General features: G+C 53.3%; 1 protein-coding gene across 2 annotated transcripts in view; it reads right to left on the reverse strand.

Moving 5' to 3' along the window:
- Shisal1 (shisa like 1) overlaps positions 1–13,348 on the reverse strand; it is a 56,524-nt gene extending 43,176 nt beyond the window's left edge. Inside the window, exon 1 of one of the 2 annotated variants that reach the window (XM_051189529.1) lies at positions 13,064–13,348. The gene's annotated coding sequence lies outside the window, so the exon portion shown is untranslated. Of the gene's footprint in view, positions 1–8,533; positions 8,559–13,063 lie in introns of those variants that run through there. The other variant, XM_051189530.1, reaches the window with a different exon arrangement.
- Between the last annotated feature and the right edge of the window lie 12,359 nt (positions 13,349–25,707).

Raw genomic sequence — 25,707 nt, forward strand, 5'->3', positions numbered from 1 at the left:
TGGTTCTCCAGAGGATCACATGACCACAGCCCAATGGGGACCAAGTAGATTACTCTAAGACCTGCCTGAAGGGGGCACTGTTCCTAGCAGAAGCCTTTGTTTGGCATCTAGACTAGGAAGAGCCAAGAGCGGCAAGACAGTTGGCTGTGTGATACTGTGGTAGAAGGGAAGTGTGTCAAGTATGACAAAGAGCATGGTTTTCCAGCTTGGGACCTTGGGCAAATGAGGAGTCTCTCCCAGCCTCTGTGTTCCATCTGTCTAATGGGATGCTGCTCGGGTCCCAGAGTTTAATGTCCATTACTAAGGGTTTTCCTGCTTGGCACTATTGGAAGGTGGTGGTCAGTTCTCACCGAGGCTAGCAAGAAGCCCTCCAGCCACTGGGGGCAATTATGAAGGGGGTGCTGAGGCCCCAGCCCCTCTCCCTTACTGCCTTTTGTTCCCAGCAGGTGGGTAAAGGAGTTGCCTCTGCATTTCTATCACAATGCTCTGCCTTACCAGAGGCCCAAAGCAACCAGGCCAATCCACCGTGGGTGATGTTCTAAAATGATGAGTAAAATAACCTTTCCTTGTTTTATGTTGGTTGTCCTACGTATTTTGTTGCACTGCAGAAAACAGATCCCCAGATGTGGCTGATCACCGTGCCTGGAGTGTGGCTGTTGCAGATATTGGTTAGTGAGTTAGGAAGGCAATTATCACTGCTCCAAGACAGAGCTAAAGAAAGGCTGATGGTGTGTCCAATAAAGCTTTATTAACACAAACCATCAACCCAAGTTTGCAAGCCCTCAGGCCATTCCTCTCCTGTGAGCTGGGTAGAAATGTAAGCTCTGGGTTACCCCATCCTGCCTGGGAACCTGGCTACATGCTAACTGCTCTGGTGTCACAGATCCTGGTGTCACTGTTCTGTGTCAGCAGGGTTGAGTTGCCCTAAGCTGGAGTACCCTTTGGGGACCATACTGAATGGAGGGAGTGAGAGGGAGGGAGTGTGGGGAAGGGCAACAGTGCCAAGTCACCAAGGCGGCTAATTGACAGCGGCTGCTGTTCCAACCAGAGGTTTGTCATCTGTGATCAAATGAAGTTGCCTCTAGGCCAATCAACTTCAAATTTATGCAAATAGGACTGCCACAGAGATGGGAGGCCCCACCCCCACCCCAGTCACAGTCAGCCTCTTAGTCAGTCTGGAGGACTGTGGCTACTCACATATCTGTCCCCAACCTGGTCCATGGCTGGGACTGATGAGCCCCCATTCACACTCACTATAATTGGCACTAAAGCAGCCACCGTGAGACTGGCAAGACTTGGATACTCCTCCCAACAGTGACTTAACCCCTACTTGTTCTCATTAACTGTCATCCAGGATGGCTTCTCAGAGGCAGGGCTGGACATAGAGAGGGCCAGACATCTCTAAAGGCTGCAAACAGTGACTCTTGCTCCCCTTGGTGAACACATGTAAACTCTTACTGGCCTCGACCTGAGCAGGCAAGTCTCTCCCTTGCTGGCTTGCAATCCTGTGGCTCCTGGCATCCCAAATGTGTCAAGCCCTCCCCAACCAGAATTCCTCAGTGGTCCAAACCCCAAATCTAGCTTGGATTGTCGCCTCCCTAACTTGCTTTTCACCCCAGGGCTGTGGGCAGTGGGGGCCCCAAACCAGACACTAGCTAAGACACAAATCTCCTGTCTGAGTTACTGACCATGTGGGGTCCTCACTTCTTACCCAGTAAGGCCTAGGGTCACAGCTTCCCTCAGGACCAGACCAAACCTCTGATCATCTCACCTGGAAGTGGGAGAAACCTGACTCCCAAGGGCTTTGTTCTGTTGCCTGTGCCTCCTCCCAAGTCAGGCCCCAGGGTTTCTGCCTCAGGGGTTCCCTCCTCTGGCCCCTCAGAGCAGAGAGAGCATCACTTACTACCTCCGCCTTCACTTTTCTCCTCAATCCTCACCTCCTGACCAAATGGAGGCTACAAATCTAATCACACTGGGACAAGAGTAGCCTATTAGTGCTTCTATCCGCAGGCACCTGGCCTGCCCCTCCCACCACTGCTCAAGATGCCAAGAGGAGGCAGGTGATGGAAGGACCTTCCACCAACCCACCTGGCTCTGGGGGCACTCATCTTTGGGAGAGCTCACCTTGGGGGCCCTTCCTGAGGAACTTTCTTGTAGGGAGGCTCACCTTAGAGGAACTCAGAAGCTGTGCCTGTTAGTTTTTCATCAACAGGACACAAGCTAGAGTTTATCTGGAAACATCAACTGAGCAAAGGAGGTGGGAGGTCAGGAGGTGGGGAGGGGGGAGGGGGGACATGGGGAGGTGGGGGAGGTGGAGGGAGGGAGGGGGGATGTGAGGGAGGGGGAGGGGGGAGGTGGGGGGAGGTGGGGAGGTGGGGAGGTGGGGAGGTGGGGGGGAGGGAGGGGGGATGTGAGGGGAGGTGGGGAGGTGGAGGGGAGGGAGGGGGGATGTGAGGGAGGTGGGGAGGTGGGGAGGTGGGGGGAGGTGGGGGAGGTGGGGAGGTGGGGGAGGTGGGGAGGTGGGGAGGTGGGGGAGGTGGGGGAGGTGGAGGGGAGGGAGGGGGGATGTGAGGGAGGGGGGAGGTGGGGAGGTGGGGGAGGTGGGGATGTGAGGGAGGGGGATGTGAGGGAGGGGGATGTGAGGGAGGTGGGGAGGTGGGGAGGTGGGGGAGGTGGGGAGGTGGGGGAGGTGGGGATGTGAGGGAGGGGGATGTGAGGGAGGTGGGGAGGTGGGGGGAGGTGAGGGAGCTGGGGGAGGTGGGGAGGTGGGGAGGTGGGGAGGTGGGGAGGGGGGAGGTGGGGAGGTGGGGAGCTGGGGATGTGAGGGAGGGGGGATGTGAGGGAGCTGGGGAGGTGGGGAGGTGGGGAGGGGGATGTGGAGGGAGCTGGGGAGGTGGGGAGGGGGAGGTGGGGAGGTGGGGAGGTGGGGGATGTGAGGGAGGGGGATGTGAGGGAGGTGGGGAGGTGAGGGAGCTGGGGAGGTGGGGAGGTGGGGAGGTGGGGAGGTGGGGAGGTGGGGAGGTGGGGAGGTGGGGAGGTGGGGAGGGAGGGGGAGGTGGGGAGGTGGGGAGGTGGGGAGGTGGGGAGGGGGAGGTGGGGAGGGGGAGGTGGGGAGGTGGGGAAGGGTGACCTGGAGTGTGTGAGCCACACATAACACTTCTTCATATTGGTTTAGCTCAATATTTTAGCACAACAATAGAAAGCAAGCTAGGATGAAAGCTCACTTTGGGGGCTCGCCCTGGATGGGGAGGGGGGAACAAAGCCCATCATGCATACTCAGGGGGTACCATGTCCTCCTGGCCCACCCTAGGAGACATGGCCTGTTCCACTGAAGGGTGTCTGGTTAGGAGAGGAAATTGCTATGTCTTGTAGTCTCCGTTGATGTCTGGGTAAACAGCATTCTGGAGGTCTAATTAGCACCACTTTGGGGGGACTATGAACTCAAAACTTTCTTCTACCAGGGAGGTAGCACCAGAGGTTGTTTGTGGAAAGAGGTTGGTCTGCAAAAAGGTAAGGAGAACCAGAGACAGTGTGGAACTGGGTGGGTGGGGGGGGGGGTGGATGCCCTTAGAGGGCAGCCAGTTACAGCCACTGAGGACAAAGTGAAGCCAGTCTGGGAGAGAGGGCCCTGCATACATGACTCAGTCCTTAAAGCAGGGTGCCAACTCTGGTCTGACATGGGAGGCTTGAGAGTGAATCTTTGACCTTAGAGCTGTTCCTCTTCCTATCCTCTGTGTGTGCTCAGGGAAGGCAAGGAGTGGCCAGACCACTCGGGAGCCTCACAGGAGGATCAAGACCTGATCTGAGACATTGCCTCATGCAAGGGGCACGTACCCTGTGGCAGGTCACACGCAGCAGATGGGAACTGGAGCAAAGTCTCAGACTCCCTGGCATGGGGCTGTCTCTATGCTGCCTCCAACCAATCCAGCCCATCCATGTGGTTCCTGTGTGGCTCAGTGAGGTGAGTACTCAAGATACCCAGGACTCAAGGGTTCTGTTGTGCTCTGACAATGATCCCATCATCACCTGAGGAAACACCACGGTCTCAGGGACTGGAATCCATAGAATCAGAGCCTAAACAGAGTATCTGCTTCCACACAGTGGAACCAGGAAGGAAAGACTGCCCTGAGCACCTACTGTGTGCCAAGCTCCACAAACCTCAGCAGCTTAAATATTCAAAAGAGGAAGGGCCCCTGCTATCTGTTTACAGGGCAGAAAACTAAGCCCAGAGAGATACTTTGCCTGCCTAAGATCACACAGCTCCTGGGACTTAGACTGAACTTGTCTGGTCACCATAGCCCAGAACCTTTCTGAGCCTTGGCTATTGGCTTTGAACTTTAGAGAGAAAATGGGATTTAGAGGAGAAAGCTGCCAGTCACTGAACCAACCAACTTAGGTCTCCAGGAGTCCCCTCCCACACCTGTAAAGAAAAAGCAGGAACATTTGAGACACCAGCATTCCCACAGCCCAGAGGTGCCTACAACACCTGCAGATATCAGCTCCCTAGGGCCCCCAAGCCTCCCTGGGGGTCACTCAGCTACCAGGGAAGTGTCAGCTTTCTGGCCCGGCCCCTCCCTGACTGTGCTCTGGCTCTATACTTGGCATGTCACTTTAAAATAATTAGCTTGTGCCTCAGGTTCAAGTTGCAGGGTAGAGAAGAGTGGAAAAGGAAGTGCTCTCAGTCACAGGGGCTCTGAACCTTCCAGGCCTACCTCCTGACCCCAGAGACAAGGCCCTGGAGACCAACTGGGCTGCAGTGCCACCCCCACCAAGAGCAGTGTGACCAGGAACTGGACACTTGCCATTTTTGAGCCTTATTTTTGTTCCCCCCACCTTCTCCTTCCATTCACCATTCAGATTAGAACTGTTTACTGACCAGCTACTATATATTCCCCCATCCTAGGATTTGGGGACATGTGCTGTCCTGGGTCCCGGTTTGGCCCAGTGCTTTCCCTGAGAGAACCCCCCCCCCCACACACACACACCAGGTGCCCTGGGAACACAAAGCCCACCATGGCTGTCTCCTGGGAACACAAAGCCCACCAGCGTTGACTCCCAGAGGCTGAAGGGGGGTGATGCCATTCAGTGAGCCCCCAGGTGTCCAGCTGGAAGTGGGTGCAGAGGAGGCGGCTGTGGGCAGGGAGGACATGAGTGGACTATGGGTAGGGGAGAGGCCTGGCTAGCCTTGGCCAGGTTACAAATAAACTCCAGCCCAGCCGCTTCCCAGCCGCGCTGAGGGAGAGAAAATAGCTTTCACACTGTATTTGCTGATTTTTTTTTTTCACTCTGCTGCTTCTAAATCGATCCCGAACAGATTGTCCAATTGTTTGGATTTCAGGAGAGAAGTCGCACGCCTTTGGGCTGGTCTCTCTCCTGATGACATTCTCCCCTCCTATTTTAGTCAGGGTGTAGATAGAGACCCATGGCTGTCCTGGGCTCATCCTGGGACTTAGGACCTGCAGGTGACAGGTGAGGGACTGGCTATAGAAGGGGGGTCCCTGCGCTCCACAGGGGAACCGCTGACGAGGGATCCATAATAATGTGGTGCCCTTGGTAGGATATCTCTACTTCCTTAGGAAGGACAGGATCCTCCAGGCACCCTGAGACCATGGGGCCCTACCCTCCAACTCAGGAGAGTACTGTAGGTGCGAAGCTGAACCACAGACGTGAAAGGGTTACATCAGCTCTGTGATCCAGTTGCCTACAGCAAGCAGAGTAGCTACTTGTCCTCTCAGGAGCTCATAAGGCCATATTGCACAGAGGACTGGGCCACCTGCCCTGCTAGGATGAGTTGATTAGTAATGTCTGCTTTGGGTACAGCAGTGAATGGTAGTGAACTCCATGCTGTATCTGAGTGGATGAGGTATGGATTCTATGACCTCTGCTTCCACTCCACTTTCCATGGACACCAGGCCACGAGAGGCTAGAGGCTCTGACCCTGTTGGGCAGTCCTAGAGGTCAGACACATGGGACAACTGGCCCTCCCAATCCTGCTTTCCTGCGCTTCTTCCAGCCATGGTAGCCAGGCTTCTAGCCCTTCCTCACTCGACTCATACCCTAGATGAAGTCAGACCACCCAGAGAAGAGTTCTGGGCCTCTCCTACAGGCTGTTGCTACCCTGTCTTGTTGTCTCAGGCATTTAGGTAACAGGAGGTGAGGAAAGGATCCTGTGCCCTCAGTCACCTGATGTGGACCCACTTTACAAAGAAGTAAACTGAGGGTAGAGAGAGGAAAGGGTACCTGGTGAGGGTGGGCCCAAGACAGAGACCATGTTCCCCGCCCTGGTCTGCTGGTGGGAGAGGGAACCCAGCTGGCTGGGCTCTGGGGAGTCGTGCATTAGAAAGGCCTCTGCTGAGATTGGCTATGAACCCAAAGCAGGCGTTGTTTGCAGAGTAGCAGAATGGAGCTGTGGCCAGGGGTGGGGCGTGTCTTCCAGGCACTGGGCTCCAGGGGAGCTGGCAAAGTTGCCCAGCCCTGTGGCTGCTTTCCAGCACCTCTGGCTTCTGACATCCCTTGTTTGTGCTGTGCCTTGGGCTCTTGAACTGGCACGGAGGACAGTCACTGCTGTGCCTTGATGCTCCTGGGTGCCAAACCCTCCCATCGCTGCAGCCCTGACCCTCCGAACACGCTGTTTCTGCTCCCAGGGCTCCGAGCAATGAAAGATAGCACAAGGAGCTATCTTTGTATGATGGGGAGGGAAGATTCAGAGACACTCCAGGGGGATGGAGAGAAGTTCAGACTGAAGAATGTGGCTCTGTCCAGCTGCAGGATCAAACTCTGGGATACCAAGGCACCTGGGCCTCAGGTTGGGCCATCAACCCACTCAACACATAGTGGCTGAGAGAGAGACTGGAGAGCTTCACCTCTGTACTTAGCTTTTGAAGTTTCCCTGGGCTGCTCTGATATGATGTGATATGGTGCTTCCCCTGCCATGATTCATTCATTCATACATTCATCCACTCATTCATTTACTTAGCCATCCCTCTCTCCCTTCAGTTAAAACAAACCTGTCCAACATGCTAGGCCTACTAGGGAGCAAGAAGCCTCCACCTTGCCCTGGCCTGGCCTCTGTGGTATCTGTGTCATCCTATGACGAGTGTACTGAGCATTTACTGCATACCAGACTTGCTTAATCCCACAGGAACCCTGAGATGAGGAAATTGAGGTTCAGAGAGGAGTCAGAGCTGGAGTGGGACAGAGGAGCCATCGATGGAACTGGTGGGGTACTCAGAATGCTACAGTCCCTGCTTCCATCCTCTCTGCACCCATGTGACAGTCATAACCGTGCTCATCCACTACACCTGATATTAAGACCCTGGGGCTGGGAAGGAAGCGCAGGCCCCTGGCTGGTTGACAGGCATGGAGGGGGACAGACTCCTAGTCCATCACTGCCACTTCACCCGCTGCTCAGCAGTTGCTACGGTGCTAGGGCAGCAATGACACTGGGCTGAAGCATCCTCTCCTGATATCCCAATTCCAACCACCATTGTGGATATCCCGGCTGCAGGGTTGGGGCACTGCTGGCTTAAGTCCTCCGGACCCCCTCATTGCTGAGGCAGCAATGGCAACAGAGTAACAGGAGTTTATATCACAGTGTGGCTTCTGAGAGCAGTAGGTCTGCTGCTGAAGGCAGCAACAACGTATTCTAAACAGACACCCATTTTACAGGTGAGGAAACTGAGGCTGCAGGGCTACATAACTTACCCAGGCTCCCCCAGTGAGCAGCATACAAAGGAGAGACTTGTCCAGAATGGAGCCCAGTATAGCCTCCATGACTCCCAGGGCTTGTTGCCTTGGTGATGGTCCCCAGCACAACAGCTGGGCTCAGTCCCAGAAGGGCTCTGATTCTAGGCAGTTATACCCAGCAATGCCATATTCCATATCTGCTCCCAGAAGCCTGGACCATCTAAACATCACAGTGGCACAAACAAGGTGACGGGGCTGTGGGCTTCCTGCTGTGCTAACAAGAAGCTGGGCCTCTAGAGCCCAGCAATGATGCCACCCTGCCTGCAGACTCATGAAGCATCCATCAGCCTGTTTCCGGGTGTGCTGAGAGTGGGACTCAGCATGAGTGGGCTTGGACAGCCCCAGGTCCCACATCCCCAAGTCCAGTCCCTACTACAGCTCAGGATGGAGAGCTCCAGGGCTGGTGTCTGAAGCTCTTCAGCTTAGTGTTGAGTTTCAGTAACAGCCTCCCCATCCTCACAAAGCCCACTCAGTCCAGGGTCATGCCACAGCTGTCTACAATTGGCCACCATCCCTCCTACTCTCAGGACTCAGCTCTCCTTAGAGAATCAGAAATCTGCTTCAGGCAGTCTAAGAGTGACAGGTGACAATGGTCACAAAGTGCTAGGAAACAGACACATGTCAAGTTAGATTGTAACAAAGGAAATGTATTCAAGCCTGAAGATGTCACTCTGGGGCCAGGCCTCTATGTGACATATAACTCCTTCTAGAAATGTCCTCTGCTTCCTCCGCTGGGCATTTCTCCTACACACCCTTTTTGACAGCCCTCCCAACCCCTCTCAGGTACCTCTGTATTCCTGCTTCCAGTCTGCACAACACAGGAGGGCAAGTGGGTCAAATTCTCCCTTTTGCTCGGAGCCTGGCTTCCGAATGCATGGCATGCAAGGTGCTCTGGGAGCTGAGAGTGAATGAATGCTAACTACGCTTGTTCTCAGCTGGATTCCAGCTGCAGGTTCCCAACAAGCCTCATGAAGCAGTCCCCATTGCGCCGAAGCAAGCCTGAGAGCACAGATGGGATGCTGGAAGGAATCTGCCTTTAATTTGTGCTGATGTCTAAGAAAGTGACATTTTATCATGAGCCCCTCATGCATCCAGGAGCTTCAGGACCTGGCACAGGAGTCAAACTTTCCCAGTGTAGGGCTCTCAGCCAGGGCAGCTATATGTCCCTCCTCCAGCCTTCCCTCTGCCTGTTCCTAAGAATCTGCCAGGCAGGGATAGGTAGATTATGGTGCTGGCTTTTTAAAAGACCAAGATTGCTCTTGTTTTCCAGGGAAGTGTGAACAACAAAAAATATTTTTTTCTCTCTCCTAGGGTTCATAGAACTTAATTCAGTGTTAAATGGGTGTGTGTCATTTGAGAGGGGCAAAAACTATTTCTCTATTCTCCAAGGTGTGTGTATGCCTTCTGGGGTCAGCTGTGCAGACATCTGGCTAGGGGTGCTCAGCACCCCCACAAGGGGGCAAGAGCGGGATGCTGGGCACATGGGGACCTGTATGGCCTATTCATTGACGCTTACTTGAAAATACAGATGGATGAGTGTTCACATGTCCAGGGAAGGGATTCCAGAGTTGGTCTGGATGAGGGATACAGGGTTAGAGAAAGTCTATCTTTTAAGGCATCTGCACACCTATCCCCAAGCTCTGAGTGACCATCACTGGCTAGATAACCTCAGCTCTCAAGAATTTCCTGGAGATATGTCCTGTCCACTCAGACTCCCAGTGTTCATATCTATCTATCCACCTCCAAAATAGGCTATGGAGAGTGGGGTTCACAGGCTAGAGTTGTTAGTGCCCCCAGCACTTTCCAAGACAAGGTGCCCCCAGCATGCCAGAGACAGGCTAAGTCAAGATACCCTTAGAAGGACACTGATTATCCTCAAAGGGAGGGAGTGGATTGAGCTGTGTGTCTATGGGGGCAACATCAGCAGAACCAGGGCAGCTGGGACAGCCAGGGCCCAGTTAGAGAGGGTCTGTTCAGATAGCCAGTGCTCAGATTGTATCTAGATGAGGTCCAAGGGGTAAGTGTGAGCAGGTCTAAGGTCCCTGCCACCTTCCCAGGGTGTGTGTGTGTGGGTGTCATCTAAAAGCAGCCACAGTAAGGGGCCCTGGAACGTGATGAGCTTGCTGGAAGGAGGGAAGGGCAGGAACGAACAAGGAGAAGGAAAAAACAGGACCTCATCCGAACAAGGAGAAGGAAAAAACAGGACCTCATCCGCCAGACCTGCAGAGCAGCAGCTCCTATAGGGCAGGGGACATACAATGCACCAAGGAGGTGTGACCGACCTCAGGCAGGACAATCTCCTCACTTACACCTGCTGTTGAGCTTCTAGAAACCATTGTATAGGACAGTGGCTGGGAAATAAGGGCTCATAATGCTTAGGGATTTGCCATAACAATGAAGGATGAATTAACAGAGGTAGAGCACCTCCAAGAAGGAAGCAGCCATATTCTGAGGCCATGACAAGGAAAACAAACAGGGCAATACTGGCAAGCAACCCATCAGTGGTCACTACAACCTCTTCAGAGCCAACTCTTTCCTCTCACAAGGGTGAAAGACTGGGTTCCAGGCAAAGTGGCCTGTCCTCGGTAGTAGGGTGCTAGCAGGGTTCTGATTATTGGTCTTTCCCCACCAGGTCCCCCATTTGTACAGAAGAGCCAGCAAACGTACCCTCAGGGACTCGTGTTAGAGTCCATAAGATACTCAGTACAAAGCTGGGCTTTGCTCCGAACAATGGCCCTTCCTGGCACTGTCTGCCTCGTGGAATCCCATCACTGTAGGCGCAGTGTCAGCGAAGTCCCTGCCTGCAGTCACAGGCAGCTGACACAGCCAAGCCTGGAGTCCACCTGCCATGTTCCCCCAGGAGCCAGGCCCTGGGCAGCAGGAGAAGGGCCAGCAAAGGGCTGCATTTGCGCTAGAGGAGCACCTTCCTTACTTGGCCCACCTCTCCCCAGTGCTCCCCTCTGGGAACCTTGAGACCTAGGACACTTTGTTCCTCACTGATGCCCCTATTCCCAATCTCCACTCCCAGGCTGAAGATAAGGGTGTCGGTTCTTAGGACCCTACTGTGTCACCTCCGCTGCCCTCCCTAGCTAGCACTATAGCCTCCTAGCCCTGCCTGGTCAAGGAGGTGCTGTCCCCTCCACAACGTCCACAAGTTTGCTTGTAGAGAGTTCGTCTTCCTCTGTCCTAACTAATCCACGGCTCTCTCAACCCTACCCTCTCCTGTATGCCCACCTCTTGCACCCACAGTCAAATGGCTCATCAAGGCCTCTCCTCAGCTGCTTCTTTGAGAGCCATCAAGGTCAAGGCCCTGAAGAAGGGGAATGAGGGAACAGATGGATGGCAGGTGATCAGGGAGTGGCCCTCAGCTGCCTTCCTTTTGGACAGGTCCCAACTGCTGTCTTTTCTCTCGCCTCCCTAAAGGGCTGAGCAAGCAGAATTGCCCTCAACCCCAACTGTGCCCCTTCTTCCAGCCCAGCTGCCCCAGCAAGTCCCAGGCTGGATGACCCAGGACAGCAGGGTGGCTGCTTTCAGAAGCATCTCTCCCCCACTCCCAGTCTATCTGCAGCTGCCCCAGTCAGTGCAGGAACTCAGAGTGCCTGTGAGGTTAACACTCCCATCCCCCACTGCACTTCCACAGACCATGGCTGGCCAGCAGCAGTGGCTCCCACCTGTAATCCCGGCCCTTTGGAGGCTGAAGGAGGAGGATTGAAATTAATTGAAAGCCACCCTGAGCTACTGACAGAGTTCCAGGCCAGCCAGGGCTACAGCATGAAAACATGTTTCAACAAAACAAAAAACAAAGCTAAAACAAAATTTAAAAAGAAATCTTAATTGGATGCTTTTGGCTTAGCTTGAGCCGGGTGGGAGGTTCAGGGGTTGCTGGGCAGCAGAACTTTCTAGCTATTCTCTCTTCGAGATTCTCCCTCCACTAGGACAGATCCAGCAAGCAGCTCTGTGTAGAGGAAAGAAAGATTGCCCTAGAGAGGTCTTAGCATTGGGGAGAAACCTCAGTTCTGGGAAGCCCTGACCAGCGTGGGTTGATACCAGGGACCAAAATCAGGCTTTAGAATCCTTCCAAAGGATATTTCCAATCAGCCCCCACAGTGACAGGACTTAGACAGTCTCAAATGTTCCCGAGGACATTTAGACAGTTGGAATCAAGCAAGAGAACAAAGAGGGTTAGAGTGGGGGAAGTTCTGAGTTGCCTGGCTCTGGGTGGATCCCCACTAGCAGGACCGTCAGTATTTCGAGTCATAGAGTGTCAGTGACCAAGGCATCTTAGACAGCATCCTGGGAAACAGGTCCAAAGACCTGCCTGGGATCACATAGCATCGCTGCTCACTGGAACTTCCCCAGGCTGGCTTTCTCGGTATGACCTGGGTTACAGCAGTCTCTGCTGATGGGAACCACTCCCCTTCTATCTTACAGATGGTGAGGAGAGATGGTCTCAGAGGAGTTGAGAGCCCTGCTCAAGGTCACAAAGCCTCAAGAGTGGCCCCTGTAGTTTCCCACACAAGGCACTTTTCTCTACCTATGCCAGGTAGGGGTTCCCCGGGCAGGAGCACCCACTAAACGCAGGGCACCAGAAAACACAGAAAAGTCTTGGTGGGGGGAGCATAAGAATTCTTACATATAAATACTCTCGGGACACATTATATAACTATGGCTCCCCCATCCCTCCATGGCCCCAAGGGTCTGACTGAGGCAGTAAGCACCCACTTTGGCACCCACCCGGGTACCCTAGCCTGGGGGACCCCGTCTAGAAGCAGACTCTGACTTGGCCCATCAGGCAGTCGGCGCTGCTCCTTCCAAGGGGAACAGTTAAAGGCGCCAGGATGCGCTGACCCCCCTTCCTTTCTTTTTCCCTCTGGCTGGATAAGAAATACTAATACTAATAATGATAATAATAATTAGAATAAATAGAACCCGAAGACGCTGGGGTCTCGTTGCTATGACAACGGCCGGTGCTAATGAGCTTTTCAGAGGCTGTCGCCTGCCCGGCCACCCAGCCCCAGGCGCAGGATTACTATTGATCTGGCCTTGGGAGGCGGCAGCTCAGCCTAGGGGTTCCCGGTGTCGCCAAACGGGGACCCCGCTTAACCAAGCGGCTCCATAGCCCTGCCCCACGCGCACTGGGTCCCCAGCCGTCCGCGCTCCGAAGCGACTCCCAGCCCGGCCCCGTTGCGCTCTGGGACGCTTGCCCGAATCGGGCGACCACTACCTCGCCCCTCCCTGGCGCCCCTGGTGCCCCTGACGCCGTACTGCCCGCGCCCCGCAGCCGCGCGTGGACCCGGCAGCTCCGCGCCCAGCTCACCTCGTGCCTGCGCCGGTCGCTCCTCGCTATGCAGCCGGGAGCTGGCGCCCTCGGGAGCCAACTGCAGGGGCGCGGGGCTGCCCACGCGCGCCGCCGCAACAGTTGTCCGCCAGGTTGCGGGCGCGTGGGGCTCCGGGACTCCGGCCGCGCTCCGCCCGCTGCGCCCCACGCGCGTCCCGCGCCGCGTTCAGCCTGGCCGCCGCGCCCTCTGCTGCCCTGTGCTGGCTCGGCCTGTGCTCCGCTCGCTGCCTCTCTCTCTCTGCCTGTCTGCCCCTCTGCCTCTCTCTCTCTCTCTCTCTCTCTCTCTCTCTCTCTCTCTCTCTCTCTCTCTCTCTCTCTCTCTCTCTCCTCTCTCTCTCTCCCTCCCATTCTCTCTCCCTCTCTCCCCACCCCCTGTCACTTCCCTTCTCCACCTTGTTCTCGTTCAGCCTTTGTTTTTTCACCATCTCTCTCTTGTTCTGGCTCTTTCTCTTCACCCCTTCCCCCTTTTCTTTCCTTTCTCATCCTTTTGCTTTCTTCCTAGCTTTCTACTTTTTCCTCTCCCACTTCATCTCCCCCTCCTCCTCTCCTGTTCCAATTCCTTCTTTCTTCTTCCTTACCCCCCCCCCCCACCACCAGGGGGTTCTCCTCAATTCCCCTCATCTCCTCCTTCCACCTGCTCCCCAGCCCTGCTCTGAGCAAGACTCGGAGAAAGACCAGCAATTGCGTGCCCGGAGGGATCCAGCCTCCTCTCTTTCCAGGACAGACCCCCGCCCTGTGCAGCCAATGGCTTTCTGCCCCACCCGCTCTGTGCACATCTCTGGCCTCTAGCTGAGAGAATCTTGCCAGCCACCCCTGAGCCAGGCAGTCAGGGGCAGAATTGGTTTGAGTTTCCTTGGGAGAAAGCCCTGATTCCCTAGCCTCCTAGATCTGGCTCTAAGCCCTCACCCCACATCTCTCCCCAAGAACCCCTAGTTTGACTTCACCCCATTTCATCTCCTACTTGAAGGTCAAGGACATGCTGGACTCCAGCCTCAAGCCTGTGGGCCTATATTTTCCCACTGCCTGGACAACCTCAGAAATCTTGGTTGATAGCTCATGGGGACCTTGAACTCCTCTCAGGGGACAGCCAGGACAGGGCATCTTTACTGTTTACTGAAGGAGGAGAATTCCCTGAGCAGCTGGAAAGGCAGACCCCATGAGATCCACCCCTCCAGGTCCAAACTGCTGCCACCACATTTCCAGGTCACTTGATTTTTTAAAAAAAATATTTATTTTTATGTGCATTGGTGTTTTGCCTGCAGTAAGTCTGTGTGAGAGTGTCAGATCTTGGAGTTACAGCCAGTTATTAGCAGCCATGTGGGTGCTAGGATTTGAACCTGGGTCCTTTGGGAAAGCAGTCAGTACCCTTAACCGCTGAACTATATTTCCAGTTCCAATCTTAGATTTTTGAGACCTCAGTGGAACCTCAAGGAAAACCAGAGTGAGCGATTCCTACCTTGAACTTACTCCTTGCCACAGCACTGAGTGGTTCCTTTCCACTCCACAGACAGACAGACAGACAGACAGACAGACAGACAGACAGGCTCAGAGAGATTTGGCTTGTACCTCAGAGCCACACATCTGACAAGGGGCAGAACAAAGACCCCAAGTGAAGCCAAGAGCCTCACACTCCTCTCCAGGTGCACACATAGACATGGAGGAGTTCTTCCAGAACAGACTCACCCCCCCCCCTTCACTATAGAACCAGACTGAACTTTGTGCAGGCCCAAGGAAAAGCCCCATGGCATGCTGGAACCTGCCTGGTGCTTCAGCTGCTTTTGAGGCCAAGGGGGCTCCAAGAAGTGCCAGATGGGAGGGACCAGTACCATCTCTCACCCAAGCCTGTGTGCATAAAGCCCTTGGCCTCCATCATCACAGCATCTGTGCCCTTTGTTCCATTCATGGATAGAGCCTGGACTGACTCACTTGATCTATCTGAGACCAGGGCTGCCCATGAGAACGGCTTCAGCCAATGAACAGAGCACCAAAGCTAGGTGAGGCCAGGCTCTGGAGAGGGCCTGGGAGGTGAAGGCTGCTTGAGGGAGGGGCTCCACAGCACTCAGGGTTCTGGACACAAACCAAAGCAACTGTGTGTTCTTTCTTGACCACACGGCATTTGGCTGACCCAAACCCCTCCTTCCAAAGAGAAAGTTGAGGAAGATCCTACTTCAGCTGAGGTCAAAGATGACAGGAGGCCCCTCTGACTGCTCTGACCATTCCATATCAGCATGGGACCAGAGGGACTGAGGAACTGCAGGTCCTCTTAGGAGCAGAGCTAGGTAAGGTTTGGGCTCCCTTGCTCCATTGAGACCTGGGCCTCAAGCTCTCAGAAGTGGAGGCTGGGACCAGAGACACTCCCATGGTTAGCAAGGGAGTAGGGCATGCTGGGGAAGCAGGGTGTAACATGTGATATATTGTGTGGGATGCCTGTGGGTGATATCTGATGCATGTGTGTTAGGTGTAAGTATTGTACAGTATATGTTGTTGTGTTATGACTATGTTATGTTTGTGTGTCATCTGTATATATATTTGCATGTGTATTATATGGTATGGTGTGGGGCATTTGTATATATGGTATGGTGGGGTGTTTAGGTGTTGCAGAATGTGTGTATGGTGTATGTGGTGTGTACAGGAAGTTGGATGTGGCATGTTTATGTGTGCATGTGTGGTGTGTGTTGGATCAGGTGACTATGCCATGGTATAGATGGTATCTGGGGGATGCGTCAATAGATATTTGGACACAAGGGGTGGGTGGGATGAATGGGCATCTCATTTTGCCAGGCACTCCCATGTGGCCCCAGGCATGGTATGCCTGTGTGTATCCTATATGTGGGGAGGCTGTCTTGGGTGAGAGGAATCTGTGTATGGTGCATTCTGGGTAGAGGTGTCTTCTTCCTCCCTCCAACACTGATATAGGGCAGGCTCATGTTGCAATGGGTATAGGCACCTGAAGACATGTGGAGCTCACTGCAATGAACCTCGCAGGTTGCTAGTGACAGCTGAAGTCCAGCCTCTGGCCAGCCCAATCCCACAGGACACAGCCCAGGCCCCTGTCTTCACCCCTTGACTACTTCCTCTGCAGCCAGCCTGTGCCAGCCACACTGAGGCCAGCATGGGCACATGAGGCCCCTCACACCTCCCCACACTTCTTCCACAGGTACAGGATCTGAATCTGCAGTGCCCCCCATTACATAGGTGTCCCTGTCTTAAACAAAATCCCTTAGCCCCCCCCCCCAGTCTCTGGTTCCTCATCTGTGAATGACTTTCCAGAACCAATGGGAAGATTTAATGACAGACCACACCACATCAGCCCTGTTAGCCCAATAAGCTGGCCCTGACATGGTTGGTCCTTGGTTCTGCCACTGCCTCTAGTCCTTTAGAGAGAAGGAGGCTTCATTCTTTGCCTGGCCCCACTCCATTTTGCTGCCCCTTGCCTCTGCATCCCAGTGCCCTATGGTTGCTATAACAATGACCACGCAGGAGGCAGCTTAACATGTCACATGTCTATTCTATTCCCTACAGTTCTGAAGCCTAAGTCAACAGTTCTACTGGCCCTGGACCATGATGTGTCTGAGGGGCCATGTTTCCCTGGGTCTCCAGGAGAGGGCCCTTCCTACACCTTCAGTCCAGGTGACCCCAATAACGTTTCGCTTGTGGCTGTATTGCTTCAGTCTGTACCAGTCTGTACCCAACTATCCCTGTTAACCTCCTATCTGAGCATCTTTAACTCCACCCCATGAAACCTTCTTCCTTCCTTTTTTTTTTTTTTTTTTTTTTTTTTTTTTGGGTAGGGTCTCAAATAGCCCAGGCTGGTCTCATTTCCAAGGCTAGCATTATAGGCATGCACCACCATGCACAATTTACGTGTTGTTGGGGATGGAATCTAAATGTGTATGCTAGGCACAACCTCTACCAATTGAGCCACAACCCAGCCTCCGTTTCTCTTTTTATTTCATTTTATTGATTTATTTTGTGTGTGCATATGTGTATGTGCACACACACTCATGTGTCATGGTGCACATGTGGAGGTGGAGGACAACTGATGGGGCGGTCAGATCTCTCCTCCCACTACATGGGTCCCAGATTGAACTCAGGTCTGTCTGGCTTGGAAGGTAGGAAGGCTTCTACCCACTGCACCATCTTGCCAGCCCTCGAGGGACCTACCACAGACTCAGAAATGGGGCTGAGGTGCCAAGCGGGGGGAGGGGGGAAAGGTGGGTGTTCCCAGCCTCCTTCCCTTTTGCATCTGTGGATCAGGGAGCAGGAAGGACCCCAGAGGCAGGCAGCTCACTGGTCATCTATGGAACCATCAATACATCTGTGCTGAGTCCCCTCCTCCACCCAAACTGGGAGGTGGGTTTGGCTTTTTCAGAGCTGATCAAGCAGCTGCTCTCAGCCCATCTCAGCACCTGCACTGGGGAGCCCTGCTCTGAACCCCAGCACCACCCTCATCCCCCAGCCTTATTTACTATTTCTCAGCCTTCGGGAGGCTTGCTCCCCCGCAAAAGCAACTGCTCACCGGGCAGGCAGGCAGGCAGGCAGGCGACCGGCAGGCGGGCCGGCCTGGCGATGACTCATGCTCTCTCTCTGTGGAGTGCAGCCTTTTCAAAGGGCTGGCTGGGGAGGAAGCTAAATTTAAAGCCAGGCTTCCCGAGAAGATCACCTGCCACGTCAAAATCGCTGCCATTTAATTAGAAGTTGGGGGCATAAGGCTTTCCACCCTGCTTTCTCTGGAATCCTCCTGGGGAAGGCTGAGGGGGAGGCACAGCCCCAGGGGGCAAGAGCCAACTGACTTCCCAGCTGTGACAAGTCCCTTCCAGACTTCCTTTAGGGAGTAGCCCCCACCTTTCAGGGACCATCAGTCTCTTCCTTCCTCATCTTCAAGCTTTTGGGGTTCTAACCCTGGACCCCAATTCCCCAGTGTACAATACATGCAGAGCAGGGCTCAAGAAGTCTAGAGATTCCTGTCCTCCCAAGCAAGAATAAGGCCACACCAGGCTTCAGACACATGCTGGACCATGGCACTTTGCAATCCTTGCATTGGGGTGGGGGTGCCCCTTGCTTTGCTTCTCAACAAAGGATTAGAGACCTTTGCTGGAGTACATGGAGGAGCCCTGGAGGGCTTCCTGGTGGGAGATAGAGACCTTGAGGTGAAAGTCACCCAGGCAAAGCCTATTGGCCACTGCTGCCCTTCTGCCTTGGTCAGACCAGCTGACCACAGCTGTGCATTTCTCAGTGTCTTCTGAAGATACAGATCACAGCACAGCCTTGCCTCCCTGTGCCGTGGGAGCAGGCTGCTAAAGCCAGGCTGCTCAGAGGCTTAGAAAGCCAGCTATGGTATCAGCTCTGAGCCAGGCTGCCCACTGACTGCATGTGTTCCTGGCCTCGCTGCACTTATCAGGGAGGTAGATGCAGCTGACTAACCAGGTCAGACATACTGAAGTGAGCAAGATGCATAGGCCACAGCCAGCTTGGGGACTTGGGAGCTCAGACTTGGAGAACTGGCCCAGGGGTCCTGAAAACTTCCCAGGCCACAAGCACTGCAGAATGGCCAAAGACCTGATTGTTTACACTGGGGCTCCTTGGAGATTCCCAATCCTCCCTTCTCTCCCACCTGCTCCCTCTTGTCTGCAGCTGTCCTAACCACTTTCCCTGCTAGTCTTGAAGGAGGTGAGGCAGGACAGCTCACATTTCTCCAGCTAAGGCAGTCACTCATGGCTCACCCAGGTTCAAGATGGCTCCAGCAGCTGACCTGGAACTTTACAGCAAGGAAGAAAGGGGGAAAGGTACAGACATCACAAAGGATGTTGATCTGTTGAGTGTAGGATGAGGAAGCTATAAAGTGTGATGACTGTACCCCATGGGCCCTTAGAAGTAGGGGTTATGCCCAGTGCCCAATGTAGGAGGGGTTTGGTGTGAGACTGCCAGGTGCTGATGAGGTTCTCTCAGCAAGGAAGGGAAAGGCTGAGGACATTCTGGTCCCAGCAGGGAGACAGGACCCTGTAGATGCAAGGGCCTGGGTTCCATCTGATGATACCATTATGACAGCCTGTGCAGCTTGAGCAGAGGAACCCCAGAACCCAGCTGGATGTCTATCTGCCGCTGACCATGAGGGCCAAAAAGGGATGCTGGTGGCGTGCCAAGCATAACTTTCTAACCTTCATGAAAGGGCTCATGCCTGTGGCTTCTGAAGTCATCCTGTCTGATAGCTCATATGTCCCATTCCAACAGAACCAAGCCAGAACAGCTCTGATCCGCTATCCCCCTGCTTTGCAGACCTGTGGTCTAGCCTATGGAGTGGACTGGGCCCTGTTCTGGTATTTATCCTGGGAAGACAAGAGCCTGCCACCATCGGAGGCAGCAGCAAGGGCCCTCAGGCTCCCAATTTACTGAGTTGCCCAAGTCAGGCCCTGCTATGTAGCACATTAAGCTACCAGGGCCATCTGCCTCTAGGGTCAGTAAGGAGCCAAGGGATAGGTCACCCATTTCACTGCCCAAAACTGGAAATAAGATCCCTTGGAGGCCGGGGTCATAACTCAGTTTTCTCATCTGTGTCTTCACTGATAGTTCCCTGCCCCCTCGAAACATACACCCAGGACGCACCAGACTCCATTCTCAGGAGAGAATACACACCAAATTGTAACAAGTCCAGGGGAGGTGATATTACACAGCCTGTTCTCACAAACAGCTCCCCAGGTCACAAGCTGACTATAGGGATGACAAGGCAAGGTGTGGGCTTCTATTCAGGCTTCAGTGACACTTTGAATCCTGGGCCTCAGCCCCAGTTCACCCTGTGCCAGTGGTGACCCAGTCAGAGGGTCACCAAAACCCTGCTTCTCATGGCTTATTCACAACAGGAAGCGTTCATGCCCAGGCCTTGAGGACATCAGTTTGTAAGGGCAATGGCAACCTCCCTCATTTGGTCCACGTGGGTTTGGATTCTCCATAGCTGGTGCTCTCAGGGCTTCCCACAGAAGCATCATAGGCCCAAACCAGAGACCACAAAAATGAACAGAGTATATACATCAGCTGGCTGGGCGAGAACCCTAGCCACAGGCCTGACCTCCACCCAGCCCTCATTCCTCAGCAGGCCCAGAATCCTGGTGCCAACATAAGGCTAATTATGGCCCTGGCACAAACAGAAGCTTTCCTGGCTCACCACGTGTCCTTGAGAAGTACAGGGGCAGGTTCCGGGCCAACCATGTGTTTAGGCTGCTGCATGGGAGCTCCAAGAAATTGTCTAACTGGCCCCAGGCCACACAGCTCAGAAACTGGGCAGGAGGAGAGATCTGAGGACTCCCATTGGCCTGGGCTAGAGGGGGACTCTGTATTGGAAGGTTATTATGGAGGGCCTTACTCCACAAACCAGTTGTCTTAAGTTTCCCTGGCTGGAACAGGAACCTTGTCTTGGCTGTGTGGTTTCACGTCACAAGCAGATACTCAGCCTCTATCTCTGACTTGCTTGTTGAGGCTGGAAATTGCCTTCTAGGGTTAGGTGAGAGGGTGGATGTGATAACATGTCTGTTTAACTGAAAGCCCCTACCCCAGTACCACTCAGATGCCCCTCAAATCTTCACAACTGTCATGGAAGTCACTTCTGAGTTCCTGTTAGAGAACACAGCAAGCCCAGAGATGTTAAGTGACTTGCATAGAATCACACAGCTAGGACCACTACTCTCTCCAGGCTGCCTGCCACCCTTGACAGAAGAGAAGGCCCTAGAATGGGGAGGGGGGCAGGATGTTTCTCTGCCTTCTAGACCTCAATTTCCCAGCTTGCTTCATGCTTACTGCCAGCCAATAGAGCAAGGATCTGGCAAGCTCAGCCTTACTGACTTCTGGGTGGCTCCACCTAGGCATGAGGATGATGACTATCCAGGGTTAATGGCTCAAAAACATGAACCCCATGAGATTCCAAGCCTTTTTAACACCCTAGATTGTTTGTTTGGCCTCACTATGACCTTCATCTCTGAAAAATTGTGTTTCTGTACAGCTCAGGGAGTGAAGGGCTTGAATTCTATTCTGGGGAGACTCCCAGTAGAGAGTCAGTCATGGACTGGCCACTGGCCAGCCACAGTGGCTCACATATGCAAAGATTCTAAACTTCCAAAAGGCCTGGCAGGGTGTGGAGTAGAAGGCTAAGGGAGGGTGTGTCATGGCCAATGGCCTAGGGACACCCACGGGCTCTGTCAGAGGGGTTTTCTAGCTGATTTACCAGCCAAGCCTCAGCTCCTCTGGAACATGGGAATGAAGGAAATGCTGATGTTCACAACCTGGCTCCACACACCTTAGGCCAGGTCTGGGTCCCTTTGCATGTTTTCTCATGAGTCTCACCAGTGCCCTCATGAGCAAGGTATTAGTTATACATAGCAAAGGCTAGGGAGGATCAGAAAGGTTTAGTATCTCTCTCAAGGTCACACAGCTTCTAATTAGAAGATGATACCTACACCATATTGATCACAGCAGTATCATTTGTGTAGATAAAAGTAAACCCCCAACCTCAGAGGCTGAGAGATACTCTTACCTAGCCCTCCCCACCCAAGCCATGCAAGAGGCTGAAATTGTGTAGGCAGACTCATTCATGGTTGACTCCCAGTCTCCATTGACTACAGGATTCCAGACAATGGAGACAGGCTGCCTTCAGCTCCAAAGCACTGTGGGAGCAACTGAAACTACCTGTTAAGATGGAACCCAGAATCACAGACCATCAGTGACTCTAAGAAAAGCTGAGATTAGCTGCAAAGGAGGAATCTGAGGATGAAGGCTTGGGTACTTGCTCCAGGCTACCCTGCTCTGAGCCTCCATGCAACCTTCATGTCCCTTCCAGATGTGACAGCTACAATGTAAACCCAGACCTCTGCATCTGCTGCTTACCAGGGACATGTCACTTGGAATAACTAACTCACTCACATCCTCAGTGGCCTCATCTCCTTCCTGGAGACCCTGAGATGTGGTTTCATCTACCAGGGCCTTGGCAGGACATGGTGCTACCACTGGCCCCACCTTCCCCAGCCCTCAAAGACATAAACCCAGAGCTCGCCACTTCGTTTGCATCAGGTCTCCTGTGTGGAGGGCTCCTGTCACTTAATGACAGGATGCCATTGAGAACAAAGACATTAGGAAACTCTGTCACAGTGCAAATATTCCATAGCAAGATAGACTGTTGCTCCCAGGGTCACAATGAGCAAATCCACACTAGGGTGACTCAAGTGTAAGGTAAAATAATGGCACTGAGAGACACGGTCAGCATAGAAAAGGCAATATTATAGCAGACATGGCATAGCAGGTTGGCCCCTATTAACTCCTCCCTGGTGAGCATAGAGCACACAATCCAAAAGAACAATATCAAGTCAGGCAATGCTGGTTACACAGCCACTCACAGCCACTGCCCAATGCCTAGCACGCAGCTATGCACTGGCCATGCCATATGTTCTCAACGTCAGTACCACAGACACACAGGGACCTCACTGCCTGAAGTGCTACTAGACAACAGGAGCTGTTCCACTGTCATAATCCTAAGTGGTGGAGTGAGAGAAAGTCCTCATTTTATTTGTGACTACAGCCAAAGATGCTGTTCGTGCCACTTGTTGGGTAATGGCACTCAAGCAGGGGTCATATGTCACCTGCCCTATGGTGATAGGTGGCTGCCATCATTGTCAACCCCACCTCACAAACAAATCAAAGCTGAGAAGCAGTGTGCTTAGGGACCAGAGCCTGGCACCCTTTCTTGTTGCCATGACTAGTGCCCAACATAGGCAACCTAAGGAAGGGTTTGTTGCGGGTCACAATTTGAGGGTACAGCCTGTCATGGTAAGGAAGGAATGTGGAGGCAGGAACATGAGGCAGGTACTCTGTGCCCATGGGAAGCAGAGGGAATCAAATGCTGGTGTTCAGTTTCCTCTCTTCTTGTCATTCAGCCCAGGACCCCAGCCCAGGGAATAGTGATGCTCACATTCAGGATGGGTCCTCCTTCATCAGTGAAACCTCTCTGGAAACACTCCAAGAGACAAACTCAGGGGTGCGTTTCCATGGCGATTCTAAATCCAGTCACGTTGATGATGGAAATCAGCGGTTGCAGCTCCATCCCTCACAAACTTGACACAAACACATCATTTAAGTCACAGCATCTCACCCTGGCCCATGAAACCTCCCTTCCATCTCTGAAAGTCCCCATAGCCCCAAAGTCTCTTCTGAGACCCAGGCAATCTCCTACCCACAGACCCCCATAAAGCCCAGTTACATTTTTATTTTTCTTTTCTTAAGATTTTATTTATTTATTTTATATATGCAAGTGTTCTATCTCCATGTGCCAGAAGAGGGCATTATATCCCATTATAGATGGTTGTGAGTCACCATGTGATTGCTGGGAATTGAACTCAGGACCTCAGGACCACTGAGCCATCTCTCCAGCCCCCAGGTACATATTTTTAATGGTGTTACAGAATGAATGTTCTCATTCCAAAAGGGAGGAATGGGAATACAGCAAGGAAAGGTTGGACCAAAGCAATACTCAGATCCAGCGAGGACACCACCAAACACTGCAGATCCATACCTGGCATCTGGGACTCAGGATAGAATTATCTTCATGCCAACAGCCTTGGGCCACCCTGCCTACCTAGCTCTGCCACCTAAACATATCTGACCTCTCTTTTGGGCTAGCCTCACTCCACGCTTGCAGCTTTCCTCAGTGATGTCCATCTCTGAAAGTCCTGGCGTTTCCAAAGTCCCGGCATCTTCATGGCTGTGTAGGCTTCATCTTCACAACTTAATGCAGTGGCCTCTCAGGCCTGCTTTCTGCATTCCCCAATGCCACTATAACCCCTTTACTTTTGTATCTTTCTTGCTTGTAAAAACATCTGGGCCATGATGTCAGCTGTAGGAGTAGTGGGCCTCTTTGGGCCACAGCTGAGGTGATTTCTGTTCAGCTTCAAGGATGACTCTGGAGTAGGGATCCCCATGGTGATGACTTCAGCTCAGGATCTCCCCTTTCAGATAAGTTTGCATTTCTGCCAGAGCCTTTAGTTGGTGATAGCTTTGACCCCAGGGCCTCTTTCCTAGTGTCCCAGGGGAAACAGGGAATCTCCCTTTGGTGGTGCCAATCTCTTTAACTGTGATAGCTGCTTCTGCTGCCCCTTGAGCTCTCTCGTCCTCTCCCCTTTGCCGAATTGTAGGTTTCCCCACATCTTTCTCTTCTGGTTGTCACTTTCTGTTACTGTGACCTGTATAGAAGCAGTGAGCACTGACCATGCTATAGTCCCATGCACTGACCTGGCACTCTGCTGTCTCGAAATGTCCCCATCTAACAGATCAGTCCTTTACTTTTGAGTCCAGTCTCGCCCAAGTTCTCAGGACATGGACAGAAGGAAGCTGGATTCTTTGCCAAATACATTGATCTAGGCCCAATTCCTGATAGAGTCCCACTGCCACTCTGAAAGTTTGTGATCCCATGAAGCTTCACTAACTCCAAACTGCCCCATACCCCTCCCACAAACTGGTCCCTAAGTCCTGAGAACCACACAGTCAGGCTTATCATGGTGTCACCCCTACCTCCCAGCACCAGTTTTCTATTTTAGACACCTTCCTTGTGGCTGTGGGCAAATACTTGACAGGAACCAGATGGAGGGAGGGGGCTTGTGGTTTAAGAAGGGACACAGTCTGTGACGGTGGGAAAGGCACGGATCACATTGCATCTGCAGTCAGGAAGCAGAGGGGGAGGGAACGCTACAGCCCCAATGGCTTCTCCTTTTCATTCACTCCGGGACTCAGGCCCCTGAGTCGGTGCCTCTCCACACTCAGGATGGGTCTTCTCAGTGAAACCTTGGAGACCCTCATAGACACACCCAGGGCTGTGCTTCTGGATCGTTCTAACCCAGTCGACAGTGAGGATTAACTGTTGCAGCTGTAAGTCAGGACACATCTTTGCCAGCCTGGGGGACTCTGCAACAGAACCTGCCTGGCATGAGAGACAGAGGAAGCAACGGGAAAAGTGGGTAAGGGGTGGGGATGCTTGCCCCCCCCCCCATGGTTGTCAACAAGGCTGAGAACCCTTCCCAAGGTCCCTTCCCAAAACTGGAGCTGGAGTCAGGGCAGAAGATTTGTGCAGCGGCATGGGGGCTGGTCTGAGAACGACAGGAGGAACCCACCCTTGCCACCATGGGCTTGTTCACCCTTGCCAGACAGGCTCCCTGCCACCAGCATGCTGGCCTCACTGAGCAAAGCTGTTCTCCTTGGGCCTCCAGCTCTCGCCTCTCAGCAGCTCCTCCCATATGTTCCCCTTGATACCCACAGGTGCCCCTTGGCCCACACCTCACTCTCCCCCACGCTGGCTCGTGTGACAGTCATTAAGCCTTACCTCAACTCCATTCTCAGGCCCCTGAGTAACCAATTAAATACAGCACAAATATGTATATGGAACTCTAGTTCAAAGCGCCACTCCCTGCTCACAACCCTGTTCTGGCTCCCTACTCCCTCAGGTAAGTGCTGCTGTGCTCTGGCCATCCTGTTACCAGAAGGTAGCTGACCCTCTCAGCCTTGCTTAGATGGGTCCTACAGGCCATGGGAGTTGGCACCATGTCCTGTCCTGAGCATCTTTCAAGTCCTTGTTTAGCCTCAGGTCACTGCGGCCA

The sequence above is a fragment of the Phodopus roborovskii genome, unplaced genomic scaffold, assembly GCF_943737965.1.
Source record: "Phodopus roborovskii unplaced genomic scaffold, PHOROB, whole genome shotgun sequence".
Lineage (NCBI taxonomy): Eukaryota > Metazoa > Chordata > Mammalia > Rodentia > Cricetidae > Phodopus > Phodopus roborovskii.